The sequence below is a fragment of the Haliotis rubra genome, unplaced genomic scaffold (genome assembly GCF_003918875.1).
Source record: "Haliotis rubra isolate DU_JTF1 unplaced genomic scaffold, ASM391887v1 Scf53, whole genome shotgun sequence".
NCBI lineage: Eukaryota > Metazoa > Mollusca > Gastropoda > Lepetellida > Haliotidae > Haliotis > Haliotis rubra.
Window position 1 is genome coordinate 167800 of NW_025767224.1, and position 9701 is coordinate 177500.

At 40.6% G+C, this 9701-nt stretch overlaps 1 protein-coding gene across 1 annotated transcript in view; it reads right to left on the bottom strand.

Annotated features, from left to right (window-relative positions):
• Positions 1-9701, bottom strand: part of LOC124253003 — a 47140-nt gene that overhangs the window by 36982 nt on the left and 457 nt on the right. The gene's annotated exons all lie outside the window — the stretch shown is intronic.

Consider the following 9701-nt stretch of genomic DNA (forward strand, 5'->3'; position numbering starts at 1 on the left):
TAACACACTATATGGACAATGGCGACGATTGTTACATATCTTATAACAAACTGATACTAAATGGCGATATTTATGCTTATGATTGGGGTAAAACGTCCATCGTCAAGACCTCTGGGTCCGGGGACACGTCGCCACGTCGCCACGTAGCAGACGACAAGTCAACTCCGACGACCCGGATGCCCGAAGTGACAGTGTCCATGAGACCTAGAGGTGCGGCCGAGGACAGTCTATTGAACAAATACAGATAAGTAAAATATCAGACTCCGACTTTTTAGAATCTATACTGGACCGCATGTGAAAAACAGTTTGTTAATGTTCAGGTTCTGTTTGGTGATTTCTCTTGGATATTGTACATCGCCAAAACGCAGCAATCGTATTGGCCGTGGGATGTGGTTGCAGAAGTTTGTCATGAAAATCATGATGCGCATTATGTCACGGACACATAGGGGTATAAAACTGCCCTCAAATCAGTTTGAAATCACTCCCGATAAACGCCCACCAAGAATGCCAAGGTTAACGACGCAACAGAGGGAACAAACCATCGGCCGTCTTGAAGCTGGACAGAGTGTTGCAGATGTTGCCAATGCATTCCATGTGCAAATAACGACCACTTACCGTCTTCAGGAACGTTTTGCTGCTACACAGACCACTGCTGACCGCCAACGTCCTGGACGTCCGAGAGTCACAACACCACGGCAAGATCGACACATTCAACGTTCGCACATCGGGGATCGATTCTTATCTGCCATCGAGAGTGCCCGACAGACTATTGGACATCACAACCGAGCAATAAGCGGAGGTACAGTTCGGCGCAGACTCAGAGCAGTCCACCTCCGTTGTCGTCGTCCAGCTCGACGTCCTATCCTCACACCGAGAATCGTCTGCAGTGGGCTACGTTGCATCGAAACTGGCGTCATCAACAGTGGAGACTGGTATTGTCCTCTGATGAAAGTCGGTTTTGCATTTCTCATGCTGACGGCCGAGTTCGAATATGGCGAAGACGAGGTGAACGCTTTGCTGACGTATGTGTAATTGAAGATGATGCATGGGGAGGTCCAAGCGTTATGGTATGGGCAGAGATTGGCCTGAATCAGAGATAAGGGCCAGTATTCTTCCAGAATATTGGGATAGGTCGGGGAAATGGAGTCACTGCCCAACGTTATATCGACCAGATCCTCCGACCCCAGGTTGTGCCATTTTTCGTCCGACACCAGCAGCAAGATAATGCCAGGCCCCACACTGCTAGAGTCACTCAGGCATTTTTCCAGCAGCATAACATCCGACTACTGCCATGGCCTGCTGTCAGTCCCGAATTAAACCCGATCGAATATTTTTGGGACGAGATGCAGTGACGACTGATTGAAGTCCGACCACGTCCGACAACTGCAGCAGAACTCCAGGCAGCCATCATCCGGACATGTGCGGCAATCCCTTGGGCCATTTTCAACCGTCTGATTCACTCCATGTTCAGGCGGTGCACAGCTGTAGTGAATGCACGAGGTTGACATACGCGCTACTGACTTGTTGGATCAATTTCGATTTTGTCTTCAATGCAAAGTAAACCAACAATGTTTCCATGCATTGACTGACATGTCCCAGTCATCATGCAACAAGTGCAAGATTGTTATTATGTACCTGTTTTCATGTATTATCTGTCAAAAGTAAAGTTTTTCAAAATCTGGATTTTGACTTGCGTTTCTTTTGCGGTTCAGTATATTAAGTTGCTTACATAGAATATTGACAGACTTTATTCTAAAATCCGGTCAGAAATGAATAATCTGATACATTTGTGCACAAAGTATAATATCATTTGTTTGATAGGAACTTGGGGCAAGAACATATCGTGCGTGGGGAAATGAACGCACGAACTGGTAGTGAGCAATATTTCATACAAAACGATGACACGTCGTATTTGCCACTTGACAAATTTGAATATGACAATGATGGTTTTGATATTTTACGATCTTGTAAAAATGTTGTGATAGATGATGAAGGGAAACAATTACTATCAAAATGTCGCAAGTTAAATATGCATATCCTGGATGGGAGGGCAGGAAATGATAGATGAGGGGATTTCACGTTTACTCAAATTGTATTTCTATGAGCATTTGAATAAGGACATAGATAAAGCCATACACACATTCAATGAATTATTTAGTGAGTGTTTTAACGCTGTGAACTAATATAGTTCAAAGCATAACACTGACTGAGTTTAGTTTTACGCCGCTTTTAGCAATATTCCAGCAATATCACGGCGGGGGACACCAGAAATGGGCTTAACACATTGTGCCCATGTGGGGAATCGAACCCGGGCCTTCGGCGTGACGAGCCAACGCTTTAACCACTAGGCTACCCCACCGCCCCCAAAGCATAACAAAGTAGACAGGCTGAATATCAACAACACACAATACACACCTCAACCCAAGTGGTTCGATCGGGAATGAGAACAACTTAAACGATATAAGTATAAGCTTTTGAATAAATGTAGGAAAACAAATAACATTGTGCATTGTAGAAAATACCTTGAAGTTAAAAAACGGTTTCAGAAATTGTGTAGTGAAAAGAAAGCTGAATATGATAAAGATATACTTGATGACATCATTGATGCAGCGAACGATAAGAATTGTACACGATTTTGGAGAGTAATCAAAAGATATTGCTATCGATAATGTTTGCTCACAAGTTATTTCACCTGAGACACGGCATGAATATTTTCAACAACTTCTAAACCCTGATAACGCAAATAATGACATTGCTGAATATTTTATCTCTTATTTCATGTCAAGTCACAATATGGACGATTGTGAATTTTGTAATAAGAGTGATATTGAAATTGCCAGCTGTATAAGTGATCAGGAAATTATTAATGCTATTAAAAAGTTCAAATGTGGAAAGGCACCGGGGCAGGATGGTATACCCGCAGAGTCAATTAAGGAGGTTTCTATGGTTTTGTTGCCTTTGTTAAATAGACTATTTAACCAAATCCTTAAGACGGGACGTCTTCTTGGAACTTAGGATTAATAGTCGGGCACTTTCCCAACAAGCAGAAAAGGCACTCTACCCAATTAAACGTTTTATCAACAAAATACAAAATCTGCCAATTGAGGCAGCATTCAAACTGTTTAATGGCAAGATTAAGCCTATACACTTAAATGGGGCTGAGCTTTGGAGATGGGAAAAACGTAAACAAATTGAAAAGGTTCATTCAAGTTTTTGTAAATATGTATTACAGATTGGTTCTAGGGCATCATGTAAAGACGCACTGGCAGAATGCGGTCGTTATCCTATTGAAATATGTGCCTATATTAGCCTCCTGTCGTCTTGGATGAGGATTTTACGGCAACCGCCACACAGATATACAAAGAAATGTAATGAAATGTTAAAAAGACTAGATGATAATGGGGATGAGAACTGGGTATCAAAAGTGAGAATGCTATTATTTAGATACGGTTTCGGCTATGTATGGATAGCACAAGATGTTGGTAGCAAGAAATGTTTTCTGGAGAATTTTAAACAACGTTGCAAAGACATTTATTATGTGGCATGAATATATAGCTTATTCTGAATCCTTGACGTTCTATTCCACCATAAAGACAGACTATTTTCTTGAAAAATATCTTGTAACTATTACTTCAAACGATTTACGGAGATGTTTGACAAAACTTCGTTGTAATGTACATGATTTTAATGTTAATTCGTATAGATACTCCAAAAACTATAAAATGCGTTTTGTAGTTCCTGTGTGACTGAACTAGATGATGAATTCCATATTACATAAGTATGTCTTCTTTACAATGAGTATCGTGCTAAATATTTACCTGAACACTGTCGTAATTACCCTCATGTCCAAATGTTTATTGAATTGATGAGAACAAGCGATAAGAATAGACTATTAAGACTTTGTATCTTTCTTAAAAAGGTGTTTGTGCTTAGATCGAAACAAAAATCTCTGAACACTTAATCGTATAACTTGTAATCAGATCTACATTCTCAGTGTGGCGCATATGCATATCTTTACCTTACTGTTTTACACATGTTGTACTGTTGGCCTCATAGCCATATATACGTAATAAAGGATGATGTAATGTTGAGGTGGAAGTTTTGTCCCAAGCCCTAATTTGATAAACGGTTTATTTGGCCATGTGAACAACATTAAATGAAAATATTAAGTTAGGTTATTTTTTTTTTTAAATCACTGAGGCTAACCATGCATGTTCCGGTTATCGGTCTCGCTAATCGCCTCTCACGATACGCAGGTTTTACTGGAGCGCAAATCGAACCCGACGAGCTGGATTTGGTTGTTGAATAACAGTTCTAACTCGGATGTTCACGGACGCAAGGTCATCCACTGTATCTTCCGTCTTTTCACAATGTCAAAAAATGTTATGACTTTCAGACATTTTTCTAAAATTTGATGTACGAGAATCCGGTTTGCAAACGTCCGGTTATCGAATAAATAGTATCTGAAAAGTGATGATGAAATAAAAGAAGTTTTTATAATGTGTCATTGATGCGATAAGGGGATGGTCATAACTGACAACAATATCTTATATAGCTTGGAAACATTGGTAATGGCACAATATAATATGTTAGTGAAAGGAATGTGTTTCGACGTGTAGCGACTATATATCTAGATGACTATACAGGAACAGTTCACAGACTATACAGGAACAGTTCACACCAACATTGACTATACTGCAACAGTTCACACCAACAATGACTATACAGGAACAGTTCACACCAACAATGACTATACTGGAACAGTTCACACCAACAATGACTATACAGGAACAGTTCACACCAACAATGACTATACAGGAACAGTTCACACCAACAATGACTATACAGGAACAGTTCACACCAACAATGACTATACAGGAACAGTTCACACCAACAATGACTATACAGGAACAGTTCACACCAACAATGACTATACAGGAACAGTTCACACCAACAATGACTATACAGGAACAGTTCACAACAACAATGACTATACAGGAACAGTTCACACCAACAATGACTATACAGGAGTGAGTGAGTGAGTTTAGTTTTACGCCGCACTCAGCAATATTCCAGCTATATGGCGGCGGTCTGTAAATAATCGAGTCTGGACCAGACAATCCAGTGATCAATAGCATGAGCATCGATCTGCGCAATTGGGAACCGATGACATGTGTCAACCAAGTCAGCGAAACTGACCACCCGATCCCGTTAGTCGCCTCTTACGACAAGATAGTCGCCTTTTTATGGCAAGCACATGGGTTGCTGAAGACCTATTCTACCCCGGATCTTCACGGGTCGACTATACAGGAACAGTTCACACCAACAATGACTATACAGGAACAGTTCACACCAACAATGACTATACAGGAACAGTTCACACCAACAATGACTATACAGGAACAGTTCACACCAACAATGACTATACAGGAACAGTTCACACCAACAATGACTATACAGGAACAGTTCACACCAACAATGACTATACAGGAACAGTTCACACCAACAATGACTATACAGGAACAGTCCACACCAACAATAAATATACAGGAACAGTTCACACCAACAATGACTATACTGGAACAGTTCACGCTAACAATGACTACAGGAACAGTTCACACTAACAATGACTATACAGGAACAGTTATCACCAACAATGACTATACTGGAACAGTTCACACCAACAATGACCACACAGGAACAGTTCACACCAACAATGACCATACAGGAACAGTTCACAGACTATAAAGGAACAGTTCACAGACTATACTGGAACAGTTCACACCAAGAATTACTATACAGGAACAGTTCACACCAACAATGACCATACTGGAACAGTTCACAGGCTATACAGGAACAGTTCACAGACTATACAGGAACAGTTCACACCAACAATAAATATACAGGAACAGTTCACACCAACAATGACTATACACGAACAGTTCACATACTATAAAGGAACAGTTCACAGACTATACTGGAACAGTTCACACCAAGAATTACTATACAGGAACAGTTCACACCAACAGTGACTATACTGGAACAGTTCACGGGCTATACAGGAACAGTTCACAGACCATACAGGAACAGTTCACACCAACAATGACTATACAGGAACAGTTCACACCAACAATGACATTACAGGAACAGTTCAAAGACTATACATGAACAGTTCACAGGCTATACAGGAACAGTTCACACCAACAATGACTATACAGGAACAGTTCACACCAACAATGACTCTACAGGAACAGTTCACACCAACAATGACTATACAGGAACAGTTCACACCAACAATGACTATACAGGAACAGTTCACACCAACAATGACTATACAGGAACAGTTCACCAACAATGACTATACAGGAACAGTTCACACCAACAATGACTATACAGGAACAGTTCACACCAACAATGACTATGCAGGAACAGTTCACACCAACAATGACTATACAGGAACAGTTCACACCAACAATGACTATACAGGAACAGTTCACACCAACAATGACTATACAGGAACAGTGATCACCACAATGACTATACAAACAATGACTATATGCAGGAACAGTTCACACCAACAATGTTACAGGAACAGTTCACCAACATATGACTATACAGGAACAGTTCACACAATGACTATACAGGAACAGTTCACACTAACAATGACTATGCAGGAACAGTTATCACCAACAATGACTATACAGGAACAGTTCACACCAGCAATGACTATGCAGGAACAGTTCACACCAACAATGACTATACAGGAACAGTTCACACCAACAATGACTATACAGAAACAGTTCACACCAACAAGCTGCATTCTCCTGAGTTCGGATCACATTACACAGATATTGAAAATGAGCCATTGTGAGATTCAGAGAAGGATGAAACCTAGACTTGTTGAACCTAAGGTTTCGCATTGAGGAAAGGGTTCGGCATGTGGAAAATGTTGTTTAGGGACTGTGAGACGGACAAATGCTCCACAAGCGTCGAGGACGTAAATGGATTGGTTCAATATGTCAAAGCACTTCCAACATGTATCATTCACGTGCACGCTGGAGCTCTTCAAATGTCATCCTATTTGAGGAATGAAAGATAGTATTTCCTTTGGTCCCAGTGGTATTGTTTACAGTCCTCAACACAATATGCTATCTGTGCAATTCATACACGTTTTAAAAAATGAGATTGTGACTCCCTTTGTCAAACCAAAAGCGTGTCCTCGTGTGTTCGAGTTCCGGTTATTCTCGGTCATATTTCTAGGTTTGTAAGCACATGCCAGTGAGTCGAATACACGCATCACTTGCTTCCCACGTTTGTCAGACACTGGAATACAGTTCAAAGCGGCTTTACCCACGTGTTCAGGGTCTACCTATTCTTGATGTCAAGTAGATACTTCTGTTCAATAATTTACTAGAATTGATATTAAACAGGTCATTTATTTTAAGGGCAATATCGATTTTTAGGATATTTAAACTTGACAGGTCCTTCACTGCTTCTTTTCGAGTCTGCTACATCTCAAAGCGCATGTTTTTTACGTCGAGGACAAAATAGAGATTTATGCGTCAGCAATGTCCAGCAAGTAACCGAATTTCGTTCACAAAACACATATGGTCAAAGATTGCAGACGTCTGTCACATTTAGGAGAGTGACTGTCAGTTCTGTTTACTTTGTTCAAAGTAGCTGTCAGTACATCTCCCTATATATTAACACTAGTATCGATACATGATACTATCAGTACACCCCCGTATCTCCCACTACAATCACCCATACACAGATGATAGTATCAGTACACCCCCGTTACTGCCACTACAGTCACCCATCAATACATGATAGTATCAGTACATCCCCGTATCTGCCACTACAATCACCCATCAGTACACATGATAGTATCACTACATCACCCATCAATACATGATAGTATCAGTACACCCCGTATCTGGCACTACAATCACCCATCAATACATGATAGTATCAGTACACCCCCGTATCTGGCACTACAATCACCCATCAATACATGATAGTATCAGTACACCCCCGTATCTGCCACTACAATCACACACCAATACACACCCCCGATAGTATCAGTACGGCCCTGTATCTGCCATGATAGTATCAGTACGGCCCCTGTACATTTACCCTGTCAGTACATGATAGTATCAGTACACCCCGTATCTGCCACTATAGTATCACAATCAATAGATGAGATTTCTACTATTGCTACAAACTAACACCCTTGAAGTAATTAATAAAGACGATAGCTCCAGGTGCGAGGCTGTGGCAAGTGGCGGAGTTATACAGAACACCTATCTATTCCCAGTATGTGTCCAGCATGGATAACATCTGGTGAACTCCCAGGTGTCTAAAGATATGGCGGTCTAAGTTTTGGGAGGTTACCGCCCAGCCAGTGTACAGGGTTATTACTCTTGAGGCCTCAGATACATTCGACGTCCTAATTCATAACCGGATTATCACAAGCGTCACAAGAATACTTTCGTGGGCGGACCGTATATCGGCTTACACATCCTGTAGGAGAGGAAACATTCCTTACCCCTACTCCCCAACCTCTACACCCACTTATTCTATTACAGTACAGTACAAAACATATCCTAAACTCTTGATCCAAAACATTTCTAAAACACACAGGGCTCCTTGTAATGTTATCTATTCACGGACAGCGAAGCCTAACTTATCAATGCGGAACTAATGTTTTCATGCATTTACCTAAGATAACAGTGACAGTTTCATTAGCAGAAGGGCTGATATCTTGATAATTATATACTCCTTATGCAGTTAGACTCGTCAGGAATACATAATATTCATTGCATATCGAATAGGTGCTGAATACGTCACCCCTTGAAGAACTCCTGTCCCCGTTGTGCCCCTGTTTGAGTATAGTTAGGTGATAACGGAAGCAGCCACCTTCCCTAAAGTAACAGGATTTCACTCTCATTTCAGTTACTTCGTTTGTTTATGTCACAATTTTAGCGATTACATGAAGAAGTCAAGTGTTCAGTGTATTTGGATCAACGTTCAGCATGTATTGTCCATTGACCTCAGTAGTTGTAAGCGCTGACATGGAGATCAGGCACATAGGACCCCATTTCCTAATGCTTCACTCTTCTTCTTATGAATATCACAAACATCGCCATTACAGGAAATACTGAACAGAAACCCTTGATGAATGTCAATGGAAAGGAAATGGTGACTGTTTGAGTGAGGACGGTGAGTCTGGAATACAGATCATCTCTCAAGATATGAAGATGAACTAGTACGTAATACGATCATGGGAAGGAATATAACGATATGATAAACTTTCAAACAAACTGGTTTCATTGAGCCAGTCTATAAGTCACTATTTGTACATATCAGAGTGTGTTGTATTATCCATGCTGTAAAATAGTCAATAAAGTATGCTACTCATTAGACACAGGCTAATATGGACCAATAAGTATATAATTGATAGATAGACCTATAGAATACTAAGGCTATCACAGTGGTGTAGTGTTGCCCTCGGTCTGAGGCTGTATATTTAATTGAAATAATCAAAAAGTACAACCTGTGGTTGACAGAATGAGATACGAATGATGTGGGAAGGTGACACTGAGCCAACAAATATTTTGTTACCTGGTGACCCGACTTCATATTTTGGATCAAAAGCGACAAAACCTATACTCGACAATCATAAGAAATCACTCACCGTT